The 27210-nt window shown below is 43.1% G+C and overlaps 1 protein-coding gene across 1 annotated transcript in view; it reads left to right on the forward strand.

Annotated features, from left to right (window-relative positions):
- The window catches only part of KSR2 (kinase suppressor of ras 2), a 429355-nt gene that overhangs the window by 1049 nt on the left and 401096 nt on the right, over positions 1-27210 (forward strand). The gene's annotated exons all lie outside the window — the stretch shown is intronic.

The raw sequence follows: 27210 nt of genomic DNA on the forward strand, positions 1-27210 counted from the left end.
GGGAGGTAGGATGGATGCAAAGTTACTCAGAAAGAAGATGGCAGAAATTATTCCTTTCCAAGGCCATCTGGTCAAAGGAAGGTTTCAAGAGGTTTAGAAAATGCCTGGCATCCACGGTGTTCCAAACACTTGAAGGGTTTAACTCACCTCCCTTCCTCAAACCGGCCGGTGGTACACATGGCTTGAGGCTTGATGAAATGTGGGAACTCCCATTAGCTGGCATTTGCTGAGGGTGGTGGCCATGGGGCTGGGAACAGAGGAAAGTGGTTCTCCCCGTGGTGGAGCTGGCATGTGCAGAGCTGGGAGGGCCCTTCGTTCCAGCCCGCGAGTTTCCAAGGCCTGCACTCTTCAATCCCAGGCTGAATCTTTTAGCCCTTGTGCTCCCGTCCCAGCATGGATGAGCACCTCTCTCTGATTCACTTTCAAGTCTTTCTCCTCCGTGGTTTTAAATTTGGCTAGATGTCAGCAGGCAGGAAGGCCATCAGTTTGAAAGTGAAGTTTGTGTGTGTGTCTGTGTATATTGACTATGCTGTTTGCTCCCCTAGAATGTGTCTCTGTGTGCACCTGTCACCTGGAAAATAACTGTCAGAAATGAAAAAGTGTCAAGGGGTAGCAGAGGCGTGGGAATTCTGTTGGGAGGCACAGGTATTTTCTTTCTCGGAGCTTTGGAGAGCCATGCAGGCTGGGACTCTGCCAATGGAAGAAAAAGTGTGGGATGCCCTGACCCAGCCTTCCATCTCTGAGCAGTGCCTCAGAGAAGATTCTGTTCAGAATTGCCTGCTGTAAATAAAGAAATAACCCAAAAGGGCCACCGGAGGTCTCTTCTGATCCTCTGAGTCAGGAGTCCCAAATGCTAGCTTGTGTATCAGTATGTAACTTTCTCTAGTTTTCTTTTCTTCTTTTCAACACGCTTCATCCTCTGAGAGCTCTGTGGCTCATGGTGATTGTTGCAGTGGACCACTGATTTCATTGCTTCTTTTCTGCATAGAGGTTTCTTTTTAAACTGGGAGAGGTAGGCACTGGTATGGTGGGAGGTGGCAATTACTGGGAGTGCATCTGTTTGTTTCCTAATCCCAGTATGCCACAGAGCGTGCCAGCTACGTTATCTATATTGCCCAAGAAAGGGTCTTGAGCAATTATGCCAATTTAGGCTTCCTAGATCTCCAGGGCTAAGGTAGGGCCCCTGAGGAGGGCTGGTGCCTTAGGGTCCAGCCAAGTCCTGCCAAACCTCACATAGGTTTTGGATCCACAGTTGTTGTTGTTTTTGAATCCCAGAAGTTGTCAAATTTTGTGTATCAAAACCACCTGGGGGAGCTTATTGCAAATGTCCATTCTCAGCCTTTAACCCCAGAGATTCTAATTCAGTTGGGATTTGAGGGGGCCCAGTAGGCTGTGTTTAATAAACAGGTATTTCTGATGCATGCTTTCCGATTGACACCATGGAAAGACTAAATAAGAGATAGAAGCCATATTTCAGCTATTCGACGATGATCTCTCTCTGCTCACAAGCACTAAAGAAAGCAGTAAATTGAACAGACCATTCCTGAAATTCTTGCCTATACCCCTGTGGAAACAAAAATATACGACATGGACTTACCCTCCAAGAAGCATACTTTATGATGAGAGAGACAAGAGTAATAACGTACATGTGAGATAATGATTAAGTTCAACAGTAAGTGATATGGGAGACTGCATCTGCATCCATTAGGAATGTGTTCAGCTGTGTGAAACGGAAAATCCAACCGGCGTGGTTAAGCAAATAATGGTTTCTTTCTCTCAAGTAACGAGAAGTCTGGAGGTATATAGCTGCTTGAGTTGGCTCAGTGACTTAATAACATCAGGACTGATATCTTTGTGAATTCTCATGGCCTCTATCTTACAGTTTCAAGATGGCTGCTGAAGCTTTCATCATTACACCCAGGTTCAAGGTAGGGAAGAGGGGGACCAGATGAGTGGGAGGGAATAAAGGCTTCATATCTTTGTTTGGCTTCCGTAAAACACCTCTCCTCACTACCCCACAAATGTTGTTTTAGTACGTCGTCTTGGCCAGCACTAGGTCAAATCACTTATCCAAGCTGCATGGCAATGGGACCACTGTCATGACTGATTTAGGTGGTTGCAATTCATTTCCTGGTTTGATCTGTTGCTACTCTGTATAAAACCAGGGTTCTGTTAGCAGAAGAGAGCTAGAAGGGATATTGGGTGGGCAGCCAGCCACGCTGGCCGCAGTACATTGTCAGGAGGCACTCTGGCAGAGAAGAAAGGTCATGAGCTTTGGAGTTAGACCTATGTAGTCTTGTCTTCTTCCTTTTCCACTTACTTTATCTTGGCCTAATGATTTAAGTTTTCTGACCCATGGTTTCATTTTTGGCAAAATAGTGGAAGAATAACATTACCTACCTCAGAGGTGGTTGTGAGGATGAAAAGAGATGACATTTTCAAGGGTCTAACACTGTCTGTAGTGCAATGCTTGCTCCTTTGATGGTGATGATGATCATCACGTGGTGTGGAGTAGGCGACATGGGAGGGAACAGCTCAGACTAGAGGGACAGCAGAAGGAGCTTGAGCAGCATTTCCAAAGTATGTTTTGTGGAACCCTAGTTCCATGGGATGTCAGCATTATTCATTTTTTCAACAAGTGCTGAATTCCAGGCACTGTACTAGATGCTGGTGGTCAACAAGTATTCTGTAGACAAAATAAATCCCATAGTTTACTCACGGGGGAAAGGCTGAGTTCAGCAAAAGAGATAGATAGGCATCTGGACTGCAGGACTTCTCAGAGCCTTTAATATGCCGTATTTGTACATTGTGACTCCAAGGAAGGTGAACATCTGCAGACGTCTTTTTCCAAAGATGTCTTTTGGGCTTGATGTTCCATAGAATTCACCCAGGGAAACATGGGGCAGAGTGGTTAGGGAAGCATTCTTGGTTAAAAAGCTGCGACTCTGAATGGAGTGAAGGATGGAGAGGGTTTCAATTGCAGTGGGCCAGAGGAGCTTTCTGGGCCAGAACAACAAACGATAGAGGCACTGTCCTGCCTTCAAGGGGCAGCTTACAGACGGGTTGGCCCAGAATGGCGAGTACCTGGGAGATCTTCGTAAGAAACGAATTCAGGTCACAAACTCCTGGGGTCTGCCTTAGAACTGGGAAGTCAGACCAACAAAGTTTTTATCTCTTTGAGGGAAGAGGTGGAAATTTTTAAAGGTTTTGGAGGAAATACAATTAAAAAGTTGCTTAAAGTTTAGTCCGATGGTAAGAGGAACTAACAGGAGGGACCAGCCGGCTTTTTCTGTGAAGGGACAGATAGTAAGGTGTTGAGGCTTAGTGAGCTATGAGGTTTTCATCGCAACCACTCAGCTCTGCTGCTGTAGCTTGCAGTAGCCACGGACAATCCAGAAATAAACGTGTTCTTATAAAAATTCACCTAGGGACCCTGAACCTTGAATTTGATATAATTTTCACATGTCATGAAATATTATTTTCCTTCTAATTTTTTTTTTTTACATTAAAAATGTTTTCTTAGGTTTCAGGTCAAGCCTTACAAAAACGGGTGGTGGGTCAGATTTGGCCCATGGGCTGTAGTTTGCTGATCCTTGATCTTTAGGGTATATGGGTTGTGAAAGAACCTGGAGGCACAGAGACCATCTGAAAGATGACTGAGTGGCCCTAGGACTGGTGGGCAGTGGCCAGGTGTGGGTGGTCCTGAGTTGGGTTCTATTTTGGTTAAATTATAAGAGGAGGGAGATATCAGGGATTGGGTTGGGGGATAAGTAAGTAACAGAATCTCCTTATACAGCAAGGGCATTCTAGCCATCACTTACCAATTACTTGTTTTTAATCTGTTCTATCTCAATTATTAATAATGGTTAGAGAGACCATACCTAGACTTAATTATGTTTGGGAAACTGGACCTCAGACAGTATCCCGTTATTTTCAGTGATTCTGTGTGTTGGGATCGGCCAGGCAGTTCTTCTGCTGGTCTGGCCTGGACTTACCATGTGGCCACATTCAGCTGGCAGATGCACTGGCTGCTGAGAGAGCCGAGCCTTTCCCTCCACGTGGACTCTCCAGTGGGATCACCTGGGTTTCTACATGGTCCCAGTATTTCAAGAGGGTCACAGCGAAAGTTGCAAAGGGTCTTGAGATTCAGAAGTCACACAATGTCATTTTCATTGCCTTTTATGTGTTGGCACAAGTCACATGCCAGCCTGAATTTAGATGTTGGGGAACAAGACTGCCACTAAGTGGGAGGAGCTGCAAAGCCCCTCTGGCCATATTTAATTTCTGACAGGTGTAGATACTTAGTGAACACTCACCGTGTGCCCAGAGCTGTTTTAGGCACTAGAAACACAGTGATAAACAAGGCAGGTGAGGCCCCTGCTCTCAAGGTGCTTACATTTATGGGTGAATGTCAAGGTGGGGTTGGGGCAGACAGACAATAAACAAGTGAATAGAGAATCTCAGTTATGTATTAGTTAGGTGAAGCTATATAGATCCCCAAATGTATAATGGCTCCAGTAGAGTGGAAGTCTTACTCTTGCTGTCTTGGTTGGTGGATGTTTCTCTCATGGTCCAGGCCCTTTCCATTCTGCAACATTGTCATTTGTTTGCATCCAGAAAGGGACAAAAGTGTGGAGAAAACAAAGCCTCTTAAAAGCCTCACCCCTGAAAGTGCCCTCATCAGTTCTGTTTGCATTCTGTTGGCTAGAATTGAGTCACAACATTGCCAACAAGATGGTGAAGTGGGCCCAAACTGACTGAAGAGCTGGTAGTCTCTGCCACAGCTAATGAGAAGCTAGCGTAATAGTTATCTACTGCTCTAAAACTAGCCAACCCAGGACTTAGTGGTTTAAAACAACAGTTATTTATCTGCTTACAAGTCTGCAGTTGGGACTGGACTCAGCCGGCCAGTTGTGATCTTGCCTGGGCCACTTGTGTAGTTGTGGTTATCTGATGGGTCCATTGAGACTGAATGGTCCCATGTGGACTCACGTGGCTGCGGTTGGCTAGTGGTTGGCTAAGGCACCCCACTTCTCTTCCACATGGCCTTTCCAGCAGGACACCTCAGATTCCTTCCTCCCTTCCTTCTATTCTGTCTCCTTAAGATTGAAGTATAGTTGATTTATAGTGTCATCCAGGTTTCTTACATGGTGGCAGCAGCAAGTGTTCCAAGAAGGCAGGCTCCAGTTCATAGCCCATTTTCAGCCTCTGCTTCTGTAACCTTTGCTAATGTCCCACTAATGCTAGTGGCCAAAGCAAATTATGTAGTTGAGCCCATGGTCTGTGTGGGAGTTCGTATTCAAGGATATGGATTTGGCAGGTGTGGTTCTTTCGGGACTAGTGAACAATCTGATGTAACTGAACCACATGGAAAAATTCCCAAATAAACCCAAAAGAGCATAGGAAAGAGAGAGAGGGGTATGGGACGATCAGCAAAGGCCCTACCCCTTGGGGAGATTTCACAGACGTGAGGGAGCAAGACATGAAATATCTGGGGAGTGTGCAAGGCAGAGGGAACAGCAGGTACAGAGTTCTTGGGTGGGAATACATTCCACATATTATGAGAACAGCACAGGGACCACTGTATTTGGAGCAGAGTGAGTGGGGAAGGGATGAGGGGCACAGTAGGAGGAAGACACGGGGCCCTGGTCATGGAGGGCTTGGCTAAGATACTTGGATTTTGTTCTAACTGTGAAAAGGGTTGGGGACTGACTTATTTAAAAGATCCTTTTGATTGCTGCAGGGAAAATAGTTAATAGGGGCGTAAGACTGGGAGCAGGGAAACAAACTGGGAGGCTGGTGTGGGAGTCAAAGCCAGGAATGACGGTCCTTTTGACTCCAGTGATGATGGGGAGATGGAGCAAGTAGTTGGACTCAGAAGTTCACGGGCATGAGAGGTGCTCACGAATTGATGTGAGGCGCGAAGGGAAATAAAGAACTGAGGGTTATTCTTAGGTGTTTGGCCTAAGAACTAAATGAATGGTGGTGCCATTATTTGAAGTGTGAAGACTTGGGGTGCATCAGATTGGGCTTGACGATTCAGGCCTGTTTAGACATTTAATGTTTGTGAAGTAGACAGTTGGGTTTGTGAGCCTGGAGATTTGAGGAAGGCTGGATATATAAAGTTCACTTAACATGTCAGGAATATCTTTTCACCTTATTAAACAATATTTTTAATGGTTGTGTAGTGTTATATGAACATACGAAAATTTATTTAACTTATTTAATGTAATTCTTAAAGTTGTATATGTTTACCATTTTCTACTATTATAAATAATACTGTGGTAGACATCCTCGTGGCCTGTAGTAATGCTTGTCTTTGATTTCTCGAAGTAGAATTGCTGGATCTGGCAATATGCAAAGTTTCTGGACTTTTGATAGGTCTTGCCAAATTACCTTTTACTTACAGTGTGGGAAAGGACCTGGTTTTCCATATCCTTAGTCTGGATTTATGTTTTGTTTTGATTTTTGGTTGCCTGTATTTTGATGACCAAGAGCTTGGGTTTAAGGAGGCAGTTGTCTCAGGCCAGAATTTCATCTTTCCTGTTTCTGGTTGAGAAGGACCTGGGAATCTGCATAGACGAGAGGAGCATGTGGTTTTCCATAGATGGTGGCCAGCCTGCAGTGACCCAGCCTCTGCCTTTTTCTCGTAGGGACATGGGTGGAGTGTGATCCCAAACGTTTGACTCAGCAACAAGGGTTCTGAAGGGTTCTCTGTGGAGGGTTCTCTGTGAAAGGTTCTACTAGGGAGCTCTAATCCTTCCTCTAATGGGTAGAAAACTGAGGAGTCTTCCTCCTCTCCCTGAGGACGACTGGTTTTCTGGGCTGTCTTCCAGCCATCCGCATCGGACTCTATCTGTGGGACCTGGGCTTCCTCCTTGCTGCTCTGGAGCTGGGCAATGGAAGTATTCAAAAGCCAAGGAAGCCAAGGGGGACAAGGCATCCAGGAAGGAGGATGGAGAAGATGAGGGGTGGGGAGGGAAAAGGGACAGACATGGGAGAGGAAAAAAAAGCCTGATTTTCTTTGGCAGGGTTTCTGTGACCCTTGGAATGTCTCTCCAGTGGGGAGTGACCATAACTATAGTTGTTCCTGTTTTACAAGCCAGTTGACTGAGGTTTGGAGTCACTGATCTGACCCCAATCCTGCAAATTCAGGGAGCCTTGATTCTGGGAAGAGGTTGACAGCTCCTCTCTGGAGTCCCAAAGAGGGCCTGACCTGGAAGCAAAGAAAGCAAAGCTGAGGGCAAGTGCAGGCGAAGGAGGAAGAACAGACAATCAGAGCAGTGTGATCCGAGATGGGAGCTGGGGGATTCATGAGAATGGTGAGGATGGAATACTCCACCACTCACATGCTCCCATCAGTGACCATTCCCGATGGTGATGGAAGAGAAATACAGAACTGATGGAGACAAAGCAGGGCATTCACAGAGAAAAGGAAAGATGAGAAGAGGATTGTAGATCTGAAAGGTCCAGCCATTTGCCACTTTGGCTGTTGATCAATTGAAATGTGGCGAGTTCTAATCGAAATGTGCTATAGTTGTAAAATACATGTGCTACGGTGCATGCCAAGTCGCTTCAGTCGTGTCTGACTCTTTGCAACACTATGGACTGTAGCCTGCAGGGCTCCTCTGTCCATGGGATTCCCAGGCAAGAATACTGGAGCGGGTTGCCGTGCCCTCCTCCAGGGCATCTTCCTGACCCAGGGATCCATCTTGCATCTCCTTATGGCTCCTGCATTGCAGGCAGATTCTTTACCACTGAGCCACCAGGGAAGCCCCTGTGAAATACACACCAGATCCCAAACTCTTAGAATAAAGAATAGAATGTGAAATAGCTCATTGATTTTTTTTAGACATATTGGGTTAAACAAACTATGTTAAAATTAATTTCATCTGCATCTTATTTTTTTCCTGAGGTTATTAGAACATTTTAAGTGATACAGGCAGCTCAAAGTGTATTTCAGTTGGTCAGTGCTACTTTTGAGCATTGAGGTGATTTCAGGCTTCCCTGGTGGCTCAGATGGTAAAGAATCTGACTACAATGCAGGAGACCCCAGTTCGATCCCTAGGGCAGGAAAATCCCCTGGAGAAGGGCATGGTAACCCACTCTAGTATTCTTGCCTGGAGAATCCCATGCACAGAGGAGTCCACAAGGTTGCAAAGAATAGACACGACTGAGTGACTAACACATTCACTTTCTTTCTTTCTGTGTTTTGTCATAATGGAAAGCTTGTTCTTGATAAAGACTGAAAGCATGGGCCCCCTGGAGTTACTAGGCAGCCATTGATTAAAGCCATGGATGCATTCCAAAGATGGATGCCTTCGATTTCCCTGGACCAGGAGAGAAAAATGAGATGAAGGCTCAAAAATTATAGCATAATTGAGTCCTTGGAAATTTGGGTCAGTGCTTGAAACAGTAGAGCTAAATAGTCGGGAAGGCTTGGGCTCTGCAGTACGACTGCTTGGATCCCAGTCTGAGTTCAGGATTTACTAGCTCAGTAACCTGAGGGTCAATGAGTTCTCCTTGCTGAGCCTCAGTTTTCTTGCTCATAAAATCGGGACAGTTTGACATAGGGTTGTTATGATGATTCAGTGGACTCATGTATTACAAAGCTGTCTTAAGTGCCTGGCACACGGCAAATGCTTACTAGCTTCGGAGGTTTTGATGATCATACCCTCTGTAGATGGTCACGGGGAGGTGAGATGCTTCAGCCCTGGGTAGTTGAGGGGAGTTTCATTTATTCAGTCATTGATCACTGAGGCCGCAGTGTGTGAGAGGCAGGGACTAACACAGCAAGGCGTGAAAAGGAGAAGCCCATGGAAGCCTTCTATGGGATAGTGGCACACCTGCTGGGTTGCAGGTGACGTTAGCAATCAAGATTCTTATACCAGGTCTGCATCTTTGAATTTGCTCACAGGTGACTCACTTCGCATCAGTGCCTGGCAGGCTTTAGTCTTTAAACCACGTGCTCATCATAACTGCAAGTTGGATAACAAAATACCAACTTGGGGCTGGGCCTTACTACTTGTGAACTTGTCTCAAGCTTGTGCGGCAAAGAGAAGAGTCAGAAGCCGAGATATCCAAGGGCTTGTAAAGTGTGTTCTTTCAAGGTTAGAGGACCCTAGAGGTTGTGCAAGCCCACTTCCTGCCCATGTCCAGCTTTGGCTAGGTGATTTGGGGCACGCACTACTTCACAAGGCTGCCTTTAAAATTTTTTTCATTTTTTAAAAATTGTGGTTTTATATATATATATATCACCTGAAATTTACCATTTTGACTGTTTTTAAATGTACAGTTCAGCAGCGTTAAGGACATTCACGGTGTTATGCATCCATCATCACCATCCATCTGGATAACTTTTTCATCACTCCAAATAAAAATTCCGTATCCTTTCTGTACCTGCCCCCAGCCACAGGGTCACCTCTATTCTATTTTCTGTCTCTATGAACTTGACTATTCTAGTTATCTCATGTAAGTTGGATCGTACACTGTGTGCCCTTTGTGTCCAGCTCTTATCATATAGCATAATGTTTCTAAGGTTCATTCATGTTATAGTATATATACCAGTATTTCATTCCTTTTTATGGCTGAATAATATTACATTGTATGGATAGTCTATGTTTTCTTTATCTGTCCTGTGTTGAAAAACCTTGAGTTATTTTCATCTTTTGACTATTGTGAATAATGCTGCTGTGAACACTATTCTACGAGTATCTGTTTGGTTCCCTGCTTTGAATTCTTTGGGGTTATATATCTAGAGTGGAATTGCTGGGTCATATGGTAATTCTGTGTTAAATATTTTGAGAAACCATCATACTGTTTTCCACAGTGACTGTACCATTTTCTGTTTCCACCAACAATGCCCCAGGGTTCCAATTTCTCTACCTCCTTGGCAATACCTACGAGTTTCTGGTTTTTTGATTATAGCCATCCTAGTGGGCATGGAGTGGTGTCTCATTGTGGTTTTGATTTGCATTTCCCTACTATTTGCACTTCCTAGGTGGCGCTAGTGGTAAAGAACCTGCCTGCCAGTGCAGGAGATGAAAGAGACATGGGTTCTATCCCTGGGTTGGGAAGATCCCCTGGAGGAGGGCATGGCAACCCACTCCAGTATTCTTGCCTGGAGAATCCCATGGACAGAGGAGCCTGGTGGGCTATAGTTCATAGGGTCTCGAAGAGTCAGACGCAACCGAAGCGGCTTAGCACAGCACAGCACAGCACAGTGACTAATGAATTAAGCATCTTTTCATGTGCCGATTGACCATTTGTATATCCTCTTGGGAGAAATGTCTATTCAAGCCCTTTTATAAGTCAGCCTTTTGATATGGGTGAGTTATAAAGGTTAGAATTATCCTCGTTATGTATACCTGTATCTGCTCTCTGATGACTTCTATCCTTTGGTTCTACTCTCTGAGGAAAAGATAATAAGGTCAGTCCTTCCTTTGGCTGACAAACTCTCAAGAAGTGTTTGCATTTAGATCTGGAACCTGCCAGGTAGAGACAAGAGAGCCACCTCCACAGATTCCTGACAAGTCTCCAACCCAAATTTTGCAGCCACTGCCTCCCTGCTTTGTCCTGTGTGAGTTCTATTCTTACAGAATTCTGGATTCTGGGGTCACTATTGATGGTGACATTTCCTTTGCCTGTGCACCAATCCTACCCAGAGTATCGCAGCAATCAGAACTTGTCATGAATATGTCTCTTTGTGCCCATCCACAAAGGCACTGGCATGGTGCCTTGGGCAGTGTTGGGCGGCCTGGACTTGAGCAATGAGACTAATAGACAGGTGTAATAAAGAACTTATCAGGTATAAAAAAGAACCCATCCAGGGTCTTTGTTTTTACTGTTGTTTAGTCGCTCAGTCGTATCATCTCACTCTTTGCGACCCCACAGACTGCAGCATGCCAGGTTTCCCTGTCCTTCACTGTCTTCTGGAGTTTGTTCAAACTCATGTCCATTGAGTTGATGATGCCATCCAATCATCCTGTCCTCTGTCATCCCCTTCTCCTCCTGCCTTCAATCTTTCCCAGCATCAGGGTCTTTTCCAGTGAGTCAGCTCTTTGCATCAGGTGGCCAAAGTATTGGAGCTTCAGCTTCAGCATCAGTCCTTCCAATGAATATTTAGGGTTGATTTCCTTTATGATGGAAACAGTGTCAGACTTTATTTTTCTGGGCTCCAAAATCACTACAGATCGTGACTGCAGCCATGAAATTAAAAGACGCTTACTCCTTGGAAGGAAAGTTATGACCAACCTAGATAGCATATTCAAAAGCAGAGACATTACTTTGCCAACAAAGGTTCATCTAGTCAAGGCTACGGTTTTTCCTGGGGTCATGTATGGATGTGAGAGTTGGACTGTGAAGAAGGCTGAGCGCCCAAGAATTGATGCTTTTGAACTGTGGTGTTGGAGAAGACTCTTGAGAGTCCCTTGGACTGCAAGGAGATCCAACCAGTCCATTCTGAAGGAGATCAGCCCTGGGATTTCTTTGGAGGGAATGATGCTGAAGCTGAAACTCCAGTACTTTGGCCACCTCATGCGAAGAGTTGACTCATTGGAAAAGACTCTGATGCTGGGAGGGATTGGGGGCAGGAGGAGAAGGGGACGACAGAGGATGAGATGGCTGGATGGCATCACTGACTTGATGGACGTGAGTCTGGGTGAACTCCAGGAGATGGTGATGGACAGGGAGGCCTGGCATGCTGCAATTCATGGGGTCTCAAAGAGTTGGACACGACTGAGCGACTGATCTGATCTGATCAGATCCTTTATGATTGACTGGTTGGATCTTGCTGTCTAAGGGACTCTCAAGAGTCTTCTCCAACTCCACAGTTTGAAAAACGTAAATTCTTTGGTGCTCAAGCCTTCTTTATAGTCCAACTCTCACATTGCAAAAGTGTTAGTGTTAGTCGCTCAGTCGTGTCCGACTCTTTGCTATCCCATGGACTGTAGCCCACCAGGCTCTCCTGTCCATGGAATTCTCCAGGCAAGAATACTGGAGTGGATTGCCATTTCCTTCTCCAGGGGATCTTCCCAACCCAGGGATTAAACCGGGGTTTCCTGCATTGCAGGCAGATGCTTTACCTTCTAACTACTGGAAAAACCATAGCTTTGACTATATGGACCTTTGTTATTATTATTATTAGGTAGGCCGTAGAGCAAAGTTAGTTGCCACTTTTTATATTGTTATGCTTATCTGAGTGGGATAAACAGTACATTGTGATAAACCCCCAAAGCAATATTATCCTTTTAATATGTTGCTATACTATTATTTTAATATGTTGCTGGATTTGATTCCTTAGTATTTTATTGAGAGTTTTCTGTGTCTTTCTTCATAAGTGATATTGTCTGTGGTTTCCTTTTTTGTACCATCTTTATTTAATTATCAGGGTAATACTGACCTCATAACATGAGTTGGGAATTGTTTCCTCTACTTCTCTTTTCTGGAAGAGATTGTGTAGAATTGGTGTTTGGTGTTATTTCATCTTTAGATTGGAGAAGGCAATGGCACCCCACTCCAGTACTCTTGCCTGGAAAATCCCATGGATGGAGGAGCCTGGTAGGCTGCAGTCCACGGAGTCACTAAGAGTCGGACACGACTGAGCGACTTCACTTTCACGCATTGGAGAAGGAAATGGCAGCCCACCCCAGTGTTCTTGCTTGGAGAATCCCAGGGCTGGCGGAGCCTGGTGGGCTGCTGTCTGTGGGGTCACAGAGTCCGATACGACTGAAGCGACTTAGCAGCAGCAGCAGCAGCCCCAGCATCTTTAGATGCTGGTAGAATTCACCAGTGAAAACTATGTGGAGTAGAGACTTAATTTAAATTTTTTTGTGGAAGGTTTTTAATTACAATTTCAGTTTCTTTATGGAGAAGGCAATGGCACCCCACTCCAGTACTCTTGCCTGGAAAATCCCATGGATGGAGGAGCCTGGTAGGCTGCAGTCCATAGGGTCGCTAGGAGTCGGAGACGACTGAGCGACTTCACTTTCACTTTTCAGTTTCTTTAATTTATTCTTGGATGAATTTTAGTAGTTTGTGGATCTGAAGGAATAGGTACAATTTATCTAAATTGCTGAATTTATATCTGGATAGTTGCTCATAGTATTTCCCTATTATTCTTTTAGTGAGGTCTTACATTCCTAATGTTGGTAATGTATGTTCTTTCTCTTCTATTCTGTGTTAATCTGGTTAGAGATTTATTAATTTTAGTTTTATTTTCAGAGAACTAATTTTTAGCTTCATTTATTTTCTATATTGTTTTTTTTTTTTTAATTTTATTCATTTTTTGTTCTTCTTATTATTATTTCCTTTCTCCTGCTTGCTCTGGGTTTATTTTGTGCCTCTTTATTCTGTTTTCTTGAGGTGGACACTTTGTTGAATTGAGACCTTTTTCCTTTACTAATGTAAGTATTTATCACTGTAAATTTCCCTTGAAAGATTACTTTAGCTACATCCCACAAGTTTTGGTATGTTATATTTTCATTTCCCTTTAGTGCACCTATTTTGTAGTTTCTTTTGAAGCTTTCTCTTTGATGCATATGTTCTTTATGAGTGTGTCATTTAATTTCCAAGCACTGTGGATGTTTCCTGTTATCTTTCTGTTTCTGACTTCTTTTAACAGTTCAATTCAGTTATGATGAGTAAACACATACTATCTTGATTCTTTTAAAGTGTTTAGGGTTTATTTTGTCACTTTGACTATATTCTCTCTTGGTGAAGGTAATGGGTGCACCTGAAAAGAATGTGAATTCTGGTGTTGATAGGTGCAGTATTGTATAAATGTCAGTTAGGTCCAGTTGGTTGATGGTACTAAGTCCTCTATATCCTTGTTGGTTTTCTCTTAAGTTTTATTGATTAGACAAAGGTAATCTGTGTTGGTATCTCCTACTCTAAATGTGGATTTCTCCATTTCTCCTTGTAGTTCCATCAGTTTTTGTTTTTATGTATTTTGAGCTGTTTTTAAGTTTATACAAATGTGGGAGAGTTGTTTTCTTGGTGACTTCACCCTCCAGCATTATGTAAAGTTACTATTTATCCTGATAATTTTCCATGCTCTGAAAACTATTTCTCTGATATTAATGTAGCCACCCCGGCTTTTCTTTTTCTAGGTTTTTAAAAATTGAGGTAAACTATGCATAACATAAAAGTCACCATTTAAATGCTCCTCAAGTACACAACTGAATGACTTTTCGTACGTGTGCAGTGTTATGCAACCACTGACCCCATCTAATTTTAGAACATCTCCATCACCACACATGCAAGAAAACAAAAACAAAAAAACTCAACAACCAAGAAAACTAAAGCTAAACCTTGTACTTGTTAGCAGTCCACCCCAATTTTCCTATCCTCCATCCCCTGGCAACCTTTAATCTATTTTCGGTACTTTTTTCCCGCTTCTGAGTATTTCATACAAATGAAATCACGCAGTACTCAGCCTTTTATGCGTGGCTTCTTTCACGTAACACAGTGTCCTCAAGGTCAATCCGTGGTGTGACATGCACCAGTACTTCATTCCTTTTTATGGCTGAATAATATTCCAGTGTATGGATCTGCCCATTTTGTTTATCCACCCATCAGTGAACATTTGAGTTGTCTCTGCCTTATGACTGTTTGTGACTAGTGCTGCTGTGAATGTTTGTTTGCCTAAGAGGATGGGGCCGTTTGGGGAGGAAACTGTTTCACTTCTGCTACAGACGAAAGAAAGATGCCCCCAGGTTCAGGCTGGCACAGAGTTAGAACTCTGGAGCTGGAAGTCCCTTCCATACCCTCCGTGATTGTACACGATGGTCCTTGTGACATTTCCCTGGAGCTCTTGCAGGTGCTTTGGTGGCTCTTGAGGTTATGTATGCCAGGTTATGAGACGTTCACACTGACTTCAGAAAGGGAACTCATTAAATAGTGATTTAAAAGACATTTATAGCCATTAAAACAAAGTATATTCACCCAAGGAAAAAAAGAGAATGTACATTTAATAAAAAAGAAAAATGAACACACTTAGAATCCCACCACCCACAGATCAGCACTGCTAATATCTTGTTATGGAGCCTTACAGATTTTTCTGCATGCATATGTGTACTTTCATATGACTTCTATGAACAACTATATGTTATTTATTTCATAACGTTCTCTTATTTATTTCTTTTTCCTCTTAAAATTTGACTTAAGACATGAATGTCTTTCCCTGCCAAAACCATTTTTTTTAATAGCAATTCAAATGGCTGGTAACACTCCAGCATAAAGATGTAGCATAATTGAGTTAAACAACCCCCTTTAGTGAGTTAGATTTATTTCTGGTTCCTTGCTCTCATAAACACAGCCTTAGTGACTACTTTTGAAATGAAATCTTTGTAAAGCATCTTAAGAAATATGCCTAGAAGTAGAATTACTGTGTGCTTATAAGGCTTCTTCTCATGTATGACCATGGTCCTTTAGAAAGAGTGTCCATTTATAAAGCTCTCAGAGTTTATGAGAGTAGAGTTTGTCGCTTTGCATCTCCAGGAATGACAACTGTGAGAGGCAAATGTTACTAGCAAATCTGTGACTTAATAGAATATATATGTAAAGTCACTTTACTACATCTGTGAATCCACTTGTGATGAGCTAAGAAACTTGAGGCAGGCTTGGTTTTTAAAAATACGTACTTTCAGTTGAAATAAATGCAGTTATAACCATGTTAATAATAAAGACACCTAATTTAAGATGAAATTTTTCTGAAATGACTTCAGAAAGGGACATGAGTTTTACAGATGAGGTCATCTGATTTCAGGGGATCACGCAGCCAATTGTTTTCTGGGACCAGACAGGGAACCCACAGAAGAAAAACAGGCCAGGGGCTGGATACTTAGGAGGAGACAAGGCCATGGTGCACTGGAGAGCGTATGTCATGTTTACAGATGTCAGAGTTGTCAGTGGATTGGATGTAAGCCTCATCTTATCATGGAATTTCCATTTTCCAGCAGAACTCAGAAATCAAAACTGAAATCAAAAAGCAGACACTGACTCATGATTATCTGATCAAGAACCTCACCAGAGACTTCCCTGGTGATCCAGTAAGACTGCACAATCAGTGGGCGTGGGTTCGATCCCTGGTTGGGGAACTAAGATCCCACATGCCTTATGGCATGGCCAAAATAAATAATAAGAATAATACATTAATTTTAAAAAGAAATACTTTTTAAAAAGAACCTCACCATTATCTCCCTTAATATACTTAATGTTGGATAAGGAAAAGGAAGGTACAGATAATCAGTGCTGTCTTGCTCCAGCTCTGCTGGCATAACTTAAGACATTCTTGAAAACTTTCTTCAGAGTCACTTTACAAGAAAACAAGTCTCTTTATTTTCTCTTAACCTTAAATAGTAGCCTTCAAAATGGAAAGCTACCATCTTAACTTGGCTTGATTGATTCTTGATGACTTTTGTCCATTTAAAACAAACAAACAAAAAAATAGGCAAGTCCACTCTCAAATAGGCCGTGTTGCCATTGCAGATGATCCTGACAGTGTTCTGGGCAGTGTGTCTAAGAGGAAATTTGAGGAGAAGAGTCATAGGTTTGATGTTGGGATAAGTGTTCAGTCATTTCCAATGTCTGTTCTGAAAGGTGACCTGGTTGATTAGTTTCAACATTCATTCACTCATTCATTCATTCCACTTTGTGTCAAATGCATTAGACATACAAAGGAGACTGTTAAGACTTACAAAGTCTTGCCCATATGGGGCTTAGGATGTATATATTTATATACAGCACATAAGGCAATGTTCTAAGTATTGGCACCTGGAATATATTGCCTCATGGATCTAGTGATGTGATGCTACAGCTAAGACATGAAGGTCCATAGAGTTAACTTGAGTTGAGGAAAAGTTCTTCCAGGGAGAGGGAAAGTGTGTGCAGAAAGCCTAGAGGTAGAAGACAGTCTGGGGCTTTGAGGGACCCAATGGAGCCCAGCATGGCTGGCACACCAAGTGCTTCAGGCCCATTGGAAGGCAAAGGGATGGGCCAGCATGCTTTCCTTTCTCTAAACTGAGTTCCTTCACATCTTCTTCCTACTTCATCTCCTCATTATAGAAAAATGAGGCATCTCGTTTGCCAAATTTGAATCAAGCTCTCTAATGTATGATCACCACTTCTCAAATATGACTTGAAAGCTTCACATGAGTTTATTGGTTCCCTAGGAGATCCAACCAGTCCATTCTGAAGGAGATCAGCCCTGGGATTTCTTTGGAAGGAATGATGCTAAAGCTGAAACTCCAGTACTTTGGCCACCTCATGCAAAGAGTTGACTCATTGGAAAAGACTCTGATGCTGGGAGGGATTGGGGGCAGGAGGAGAAGGGGACGTCAGAGGATGAGATGGCTGGATGGCATCACTGACTTGATGGACGTGAGTCTGGGTGAACTCCAGGAGTTGGTGATGGAGAGGGAGGCCTGGCGTGCTGCGATTCATGGGGTCGCAAAGAGTCGGACAGGACTGAGCGACTGAACTGAACTGACCTGAAGGTGGGGACAAGTTCCTTAACACGTGACAAATACAAGGCATCCCATAATAATAATTGATGGGCAAGACCTTAAGAAGGGTGACCTGGAGGGAAGGAAAATAAAGCCAGGAGAGAGAGTTGACAAAATGGAAATACATTTTCAGTCCCATGCTTTGTGGTTTATTATTAACAGCAATGCAGAAAACATCTCTACAGAGTTATGAAAAATTCATTAGCAGCATGCTACAGGTCTGAGAAGCTGGTCATTGTTTGATCAGATTAATGATAATGAGAGCAGTCTTATATTAACTCAGATTAAGAGGAGGACTCTTTCCCCTACTATTCAGTCATTCACATATAATCACATTTCCTCACAGCCAGTTGCCCTTAGTTGTCTGCTAAGATGGGAACTAGGGTCTCTGCCGGAGAAGGCGATGGCACTCCACTCCAGTACTCTTGCCTGGAGAATCCCATGGACGAAGGAGCCTGGTAGGCTGCAGTCCATGGGGTCGCTAAGAGTCAGACACAACTGAGCAACTTCACTTTCACTTTTATGCATTGGAGAAGGAAATGGCAACCCACTCCAGTGTTCTTTCCTGGAGAATCCCAGGGACGGGGGAGCCTGGTGGGCTGCCATCTATGGGGTCGCACAGAGTCGGACACGACTGAAGCGACGCAGCAGCAGCAGCAGCAGCAGCAGCAGGGTCCCTGCAAAGATAGACCAGGATGGCACAGGGTGGGTTGAGCCCAGATGCCACTTTGAACCTGGGGTCCGATAGAGGAAAAGTCTCTAGACCTTCCCCTGTGCTCCAGCTTTTGTCTAGTCTCCCTGACACTGCCCTTCTGTTTTTCAGACCCACCTTCCTCCTAAACCTTGTCAGCCCAACTCATGATTTCTCAGTGCGGAGTCCCTGCAGTGTTCTGTGTGGTGTTCTAGGTGCTAGGGATACATGCAAGTGTAAAATGGGCACAGAGCCCTGCTGTTGTGCAGCTCACATTCTAACTGGTGGAGACAGACAATAAGTACATGTAAAGAAAAGGAAATATCACCTTTTCCAGTTTCATGGAAAAGATGACATTTGAGCAAAGACTTAAAGGAAGTGAGGGAGCCATCCATGAAGCTGTCTAGGTCAGGGGAAGGAGCATTTAGAGTAAGGCAACATCTTGTACAAAGGCCCTGAGGCCTTGGAGAAAGCTTGTACGACTGGTGTGGAGTGTTGAGAAGCAGGTCAGAGCAGCAGAGTGAGACCAGATCAACAGGGTCTTTTGTTATTGTTTAGTTGCTAATTCGTGTGTGACTCTTTTGTGACCCCATGGACTGTAGCCCACAGGCTCCTTTGTCTTTGGAATTTTCCAGGGAAGAATACTAGAGTGGATTAGCATTTCCTTCTCCAGGGGATCTTCCTGACCCAGGTATTGAACCCATGTCTCCTGCATTACAGGCAGATCCTTTACCCCTGAGCCACCTGGGAAGCCCAAGGTTCTTTTAAACCACTGTAAAATTTTTACTGAGTGCAATGAGGTGCACTGGAGGGTTTTGAGCAGAGGAGTAACATGACCTGTCTTGAGTTTTATTTATTTATTTTTAATTTATTGTTATTTTAAAAGGTATTTATTTACTTGTTTATTTATGGTTGTGCTGGATCTTTGCTGCTGCACATGGGCTTTCTCTAGTTGTGGGGATCGGGGGCTACTCTTGTTGCAGTGTGCAGGCTTCTCTTTGCAATGGCTTTTCTTACTGTGGAGCAAGGACTCAAGGGCACGTGGTCTTCAGTAGTTGTGACACACAGGCTTAGTTGCTTTGAGGCATATGGGATCCTAGTTCTGGATCAGGGACTGAACCCTGTGTTGGCAGGTGGGCTCTCAACCACTGGGCCACCAGGGGAGTCCCTTTCTTGAGTTTTAATAGCATCTTTCTAAGTAACAGACTGTAGAGGGCAAGAGTAGAAGAAGGTAGATGAGTTGGAAGATTATCATGGATGGGAGACAATGGTGGGTCACACCAAGCCGGTGAGCTGTGGTTGGATTTTGGATATGTTTAGAAATTACGGCAAATAGGATTTCCAGATATTTTTTACCTTGCCTGTTGATTGATGTAAAAAATGATGATGCTTACTGGTTGCATTAATCTGAACTCTTTTGGTCACAAGTGACAGAAACATAACTCAAATTGTTTGTATAGAAAGTGGGAATTCTTTGGCTTATGTAACTGAGAAGTCTATGGGTCATGCTAGCTTCAGTGTGGGTGGATCCAGATACTTATAGAAGCAGACAAGTATCTCTCTCTCCATCTCTCACCTCTGCTTTCATCCTCTCTTGTCTTCATCCAGTCTTTCTGTCACTTTAGCTACTATGGAGGAAGAGCACTGTTGTTTTCTAGGAGCTCCAGTGAATGTCTGGGATAGCCTTTCCGCTGATCAGGTTTGGTTCATTCCTGTACTCCTCCTCTCTACAGGAGGGCAGAGCATTCCTTACAGGTCAGTTTTGGAACCAGGGTGAAAGGTTGGCACTTCCAAGCCTCATGGACTGAGTAGGGATGTTCTAACCAGAAGATAATAAGTTCAGCTGGAGGGAACACTAGATTCTCTAGTCCCAATTCTTAATCCAAAATTTCAGCAAATATCAGGAATTCTAAGGAGGATATAAGGAGCAAAGGGTAGAGCATACCCGGGGAATGTCGAGGTGCTTTGGAGTGGGATATTTCAGAGATCTTTTAACTCAGTGTTCACACGATCAGCAGATTTATCTAATAGTCTTACTCTGGTAGTCGGCTCTGGGCCTAAGGAACCTTTGCTTCCAGTGCGTTCTCATGACTGACCTCCCTTTTGAGGTGGGCTATGTATCTCTCTTGGGACAGTGAGTAGATGGAGAGTTAGAATACAACATATGGGTCCCAGTTCTGCCACCCTCTTGCCACACAGATTTAGGCAAATTACATAACTTTAATGAACCGTAGAGGATATTGGCAGGATCAAACAAAAGACACTTTTTATTTTTAACTTTACTTTTTGGTCCCGCCACAAGGCATGCGAGATCTTCGCTCTCTGACCAGGGATTGAATTTGAGCTCCACGGATTGGGAGTATGGAGTCTTAACCACTGGACCACCAGGGAAGTCCTGAAAGATCCTTTTTAAAGTGCTTGGGAAAATGGACCCACGTGTCAGGGCCTTGGCTGTATTGCTCCTAGTTAAAGACTGCTTTGTAGTTTCTGATCATGGGGTTTCCAGGTAAAATACAGGATATTCGTTAAACTTGAATTGGATAGATAATGAATATTTTTCCAGTGCAAGTATGCCCAAATATTGTACAGGACATGCTTATATCAAAAATCATTTTTGTTTATCAGACATTCAGATTTAGCCAACTATTCTTTTATTTGCTAATCCTGATAGCACTGGGATGACAAGGGAAATGTGTTATTATTACTGATTGCTCATGACTGTCTACTGACAATTCATGCGAGGAGACATGACTAGTGTTTTCAGATTGGACATAAATGGATTTTTTGTTCTCTTTTTGGACTGTGGGTTTATGGCTAAGTTTGAATTTTAAATTTTGACTGTTTTAGAGTCATATATGTCAATCCTATACTACCACATTTTGAAATTCTCATTGTAAGAAAGATTTAAATCTTGGATAATAGTGTTGCTTCTTCCAGTTACGAGTCATAACCTTGGGCTTAACCTTCTCCGTGTCTCAGTTTTCCCATCTGTACAAACAGGAAGATGACAGTACTTACCTCATGGTGTTCTTATGAGGATTGGATAATATGTGCAAAGTGCTTAGCTCAGTGTCTGGCATGTGACAAGAGCTCAATAAGCATTAGCGGCTGCAGTTATGGTAAAGCTCTAGAAATTAATCTGGTCCAGAAAAATGCGTTTGGTTTTCCAAATTAACTTCTCAGCTCTATTTGGAAAATTTGGGGTTGAACTGTCCTATGGTTTGGGCTTTATGCTTACCAGATTGAACTCTTGGAGCAGCTTAACAAGATACAGACTTGAACTTGACATGTATGAACAGTTTTGACCTCCAAACTGGGAGATGAGAGAGAAATGAGGAGTGAGAACTAACAGTGATTTGGATTGTTGTTCCCAGGCTGTATTTTGGGCATGATTTTGGCAGTCTTACCTCAAGATTTTGCCCCACATTCAAGGAGGCATGCCCTGTTTAGCAGGAGGATGGACGTAGGAACACGACTTGGATTCCAAGGCTATGGAGCTGTTCTTTTTGAATCATTTTCTGCAGCTCCTATTTCTGTTCTATCTATTTGTCACCCCATGGCAAATGCCAGGATTGCGTACAGATGAACTCCTGGTCTCCAGAAGTGTTTGAGGGCTGCCCGGGAACCGAGTCTGGAAAGGGCCTGCCCGAGGTTCCCCCTGTGTGTTATGCATGCTTCTTTTTCCTTGGAATCATTTAACATGGAAATGTTTTCAACCTGGGTGTTTTTATTCATATGCCGTTGTGAGAGGAAAGTTTTTAGACAACTCTGGGAGACTCAGTGGCTGAAGTCTCTGCAAGATTCTTGTAACTTCTGTAAAAAAGAGTGTGCTTGGGGGTTATGAAAATTTCAGAGGCAAGTCAAAACGTGCTGGTGCATGCTGAATCCTAAGCTCTCACCTGAGCTTCAGGTACATGGTTCCCCACAGTGTGGCCCACGGACAAGTGATGTCAGTGCCACTTGGGGGCTGGTTAGAAATACAGAGGCTCAGACTCTGGCTCAGACTCATCCATATAGTTCATTTGTTTGTTTATTTTTGGTTGCATTGAATCTTCGTTGCTGTGCGTGGGCTCTCTAGTTATGGCACGCAGGGGCTACTCTTCGTTGTGGTACACAGGCTGTTCATTACGGTGGCTTCTCGCTGTGGAGCGTGGGTTCTAGGCCCATGGACTTCAGTAGGTGCAGCACATGGGCTCAGTAGTTGTGGCCTGTGGGCTTAGTTGCTCTGTGGCATGCAGAATCTTCCTGGACCAGGGATCAAACCCATGTCCCCTGCACTGGCAGATGGATTCTTATCTACTGTACCACCAGGGAAGTCCTGAATTGCATTTTAATACAATCAGGTTATCTGCATGCACATTAAATTTTGTGAAGCACCAGTTTAATCCTTAGAACAACCCCAATATTATTAGTTCCATTAAAAATGTTTTTCTTGTGGTAAAATGTACATGATATTTACCATTTTAACCATTGGTAAGTATACAATTCAGTGATGTTAAATACATTTACAATATAGTATAATAATCACCACTGTCTATACCCCAGACTTTTTCATCACCCCCAGGAAAAACTCTGTAACCATTAAAACAATCACTCCCCCCTCCCTCTTCTTCCATCCCTTGGTAACATCTATTCTCCTTTCTGTCTCTATGAATTTGCACATTCTAAATATCTCATATAAGTGGGATCATACAGTATTTGTTCATTTGTGTCTGACTTATTTCACTTAGTATAGTGTCTTCCAGGTTCATCTATGTTGTCATGTGTATCATCACCTCATTCCTTTTTACATCTGAATAATATTCCATGTGAAAGTGAAAGTTGTTCAGTTGTGTCTGACTCTTTGAAACCCCGTGGACTGTAGCTTGCCAGGCTCCTCTGTCCATGGAATTCTCCAGGCAAGAGTACTGGAGTGGGTAGCCTCCAGGGAAGCCCAAGAATACTGGAATGGGTAGCCTATCCCTTCTCCAGGGGATATTCCTGACCTAGGGATTGAACCGGGGTCTCCTGCATTGCAGGTGGATTCTTTACCAACTAAGCCACCATCTGAGCTACCATGTAATACCCCATTATATGGAGAGGTCGCATTTTGTTTATCCATTCATCTGTTGATGGACACTGAAGAGTCATTCCTACCTCTTGACTATGGTGAATAATGCTGCTATGAATATTCATGTACAAATATCTGTTTGTAATTTTCCTGCTTTCAGTCCTTTTGGATGTATTCCTAGGAGCATTAAGTCCATTTACACATGAAGAAATTGAGATGCAGAGATGTGAAGGAACTCGTCTCAAGTCACCCAGCTGCTGGGTGGTAGTGCTAGGTTTCTGGATTTTTAAAAAGTGTTTTGGCTGCTGCACATTGTGGCATGTGGAATCTTAGTTCCCTGACTAGGGGTTGAACCTGTGCCCCCTGCATTGGAAGGCAGAGTCATTACCACTGGACTGCCAGGGAAGTCCCTGGGTTTCTGCATTTATTTGGTCGCTTCTGTTGTTTCCAGGGGCCACATACATAATAAAGAGAAAGACAAGTATTGTTCTTCCTTTCTAAGGGATGACAGTATGGCCCGGTGGTAAATATTGGGCTTTGGGGCCTTCAAGCTCTGAGTTGAAATCCCAGCATCTGCCCTTGCTAAGTTCAGTGTCTTGCACTTATTACCTGTCTAGTCTTAAGTTCCATTTTTCCATCTGTAAAGTCAAAATACCCACCTATGGGAATTGCTGTGAGAGTTAAATGGGAAAAAGTAATTCAAATGCCTGGTTTGTAAGTATTTAAGAAGCATTATTTACCATTAAAAATAAGGAGACACCTTAAAAAATGAAACACAGAAATACTATATGATCTAGCAATTCCACTTCTGGATGTATATCCATCAGGACTGACAGCAGGGACTCAAATAGGTATTTCTACATGAATATTCATAGAGGGATTGTTCACAATACCTGAGAGGGTGGAAACAACCCAATCGTCCATCAACTAATGAATGAATAAACAAAACGTGGTCCATCCATACAATTGAATATTATTTAGCCATGAAAAGGAATCAAGTACTGACACATGCTAAAACATGGATGACCCTTGAAAACATTATGCTAAGTGAAATAAACCAAACACAAAAGAATCAGCACTGTCTTTTTCTACTTTCATGTGCTACCTGGCATGGTGAAATTCATACAAGCAGAAAGTAGAATTGTGGTTGTCTGGGGCTGAGAGAGAGGGAAATAGGGATTTATTGTTTAATGCGCATGGAGTTTTGGCTTAGGAAGATGAAGAGATTAATGAGATGGATGATGGTGATGGTTGCACAAAAATATGGATATGCTAAAATGGTATATTTTGTTATATATATTTTACTACAGTATAAACATAAGGAGGAAAAGAAAGGGAAGAAGGATTTTTATAGGTACTAATTTTTTGCTGGTATGTCCTGACTACCTTGTTTTCAGCGTACCAGTGTTTGACTGGTGTCCAGGAAAGGCTGAGTCCTTTATAATGATAATAAAATCATTACCCATAAGTGATCATTGTTGTTACTGGATGCTGACAGTGCTGGGCAAAGCCCTTTCCGTATATTAGTCTGTTTTCATCCACACAGCAACCCTGGGAGGTAGGTGCCCTCATACTCAACACATGAAAAAACTGAGAGATTAAATAACTTTCCAAAGGACGCACAGCTCGTTGTTGATGGAGGCAGGATTTGGGAGCCTCAGAACCTGCTGTCCTACAAACCATGCCATGCTGCCTCCCAGGATGTGCACCCAAAGGTGATCTGCACAGGGCACCCCCAGACCATAATTACGCCTCTCTATTGCAGGAAGAGGGTAAGGTGGTGAAGGTGATTGGGCTATCTGCGGCTTTCCCCACCAGTGGCTACTGAGTGAATTTTCTCCTCTGGGTAGGAATGAATGCATGACAGGAGAAGGGGTGTTCAGGGGACCTCCCTTGGTGCCAGAAAGAGCTCTTGGAAATAGTACCAGTGGATTCCCTCCCAGGAGAGATCAACTAGTTTCCTCTGTTTAAAGCAGCCCTGACATATGCAAATCAAATTTATAATTCACCTCCAAAGCAGCAGCTTCCAGATTCCTAACTGAGAGATGCTAATTAGGAATTATGGAGTGTTTGTCATCCTTGGGGTGCTTTGCACATGATGTTCGGTGCTCATAGCATCCTTGTCAACAAGTCATCAGGACTTTGTTTTTGTAGCAGAAAACAAGATGAGCTAGTGAAGCTTTGCCTAGTTTCCTAAGAAGGAAACCAAGGCGAGGACGGGGAGAGAGCTGACTTTTCTTCTCTTTTCTCTGTTGTTTACTTCCAGATCTACACGAGAAAGATAGACGGGCAGCCATTACTTCGTTTATCTGAAAAGGCTGCCTTGAGCAGCATTGCATGTCAGATAAGCACACAATGTAGAGTCAGCCCTGGGTTCAAATCTTGAATTTGCCGTTTATTAGCTGTGTATCTTTGAACAACTCTGTCAGTTTTATCATCTGTAAAATACAGAGTAACAAAACCTACCTCTCAAGGTTAGAATTTAATGAGATAATGCATGTAAAATGCCTTATATCAGGCATGCAGGAAGTAATAATATTAATAGCCACGGCTATTGTCATTATTGTTGTTCAGTCACTGAGTCATGGCCAATTCTTTGTAACCCCTTGGACTGCAGCACGCCAGGCTTCCTTGTCCTTCACTATCTCCCAGAGGTTGCTCAAACTTACATCCATTGAATCGATGATGCCATCCAACCATCTTGTCCTGTTGCCTCCTTCTCCTCCTGCCCTCAGTCTTTCCCAGCATCAGAGTCTTTTCCAGTGAGTCGGCTCTTTGTATCAAGTGGCCGAAGTGTTGGCGCTTCAGCTTCAGCATCAGTCCTTCCAATGAATATTCAGGGTTGATTTCCTTTAGGATTGACTGGTTTGATCTCCTTGCTGTCCAAGGGACTCTCAAGAGTCTTGTCCAGCACCACAATTCGAAAGTACCAATTCTTCAGTGCTCAGCCTTCTTTATAGTTAAACTCTCACATCTGTACCTGACTACTGGAAAAACTATAGCTTTGACTATAGGTACCTTTGTCACAAAAGGATGTCTCTGCTTTTTAATATACTTTCTAGGTTTGTCATAGCATTTCTTCCAAGGAGCAAGTGTCTTTTAATTTCATGGCTGCAGTCACCATCTGCAGTGATTTTGGAACCCAAGAAAATAAAATCTGTCACTATTTCCACTTTTTCCCCATTTATTTGCCATAGAGTGATGGGACTAGATGCTGTCATCTTAGTTTTTTGAATGTTGAGTTTTAAGCCAGGTTTTTCACTCTCCTCTTTCACCCTCATCAAGAAGCTCTTTAATTCCTCTCCACTTTTTCCCATTAAAGTGGTATCATCTGCATATCTGAGGTTATTGATATTTCTTCTGGCAATTTGGATTCCAGCTTGTGATTCATTCAGCCTGGCATTTTGCATGACGTACTCTGCATATAAGTTAAATAAGCAGGGTGACAATATACAGCCTTCATGTACCCCTTTCCCAGTTTTGAACCAGTCCATTGTTCCATGTCCAGTTCTAACTGTTGCTTCTCTAACCTGGATGCTGATTTCTCAAGAGGCAAGTAAGGTGGTCTGGTATTCCCATCTCTTTAAGAATTTTCCACAGTTGGTTGTGATCCACACAGTCAAAGGCTTTAGCATAGTCAGTGAAGCAGAAGTAGATGTTTTTCTGGAATTCCCTTGCTTTCTCTATGATCCAGTGGATGTTGACAGTCGGCCTTTTCTAAATCAAGCTTGTACATCCAGAAGTTCTTGGTTCACATGCTGCTGAAGCCTTGCTTGAAGGATTTTTAACATTACCTTACTAGCATGTGAAGTGAGTGTAATTGTACAGTACTTTGAACATTCTTTGGCATTGCCCTTCTTTCGGTTGGAATGAAAACTGACCTTTTCCAATCCTATGGCCACTGCTGAGTTTTCCAGATTTGCTGGTATATTCACCTCCACTAGGTTTGTTCATAATGATGCTTT

The sequence above is a fragment of the Bison bison genome, unplaced genomic scaffold, assembly GCF_000754665.1.
Source record: "Bison bison bison isolate TAMUID 2011002044 unplaced genomic scaffold, Bison_UMD1.0 scf7180017864495, whole genome shotgun sequence".
Lineage (NCBI taxonomy): Eukaryota > Metazoa > Chordata > Mammalia > Artiodactyla > Bovidae > Bison > Bison bison.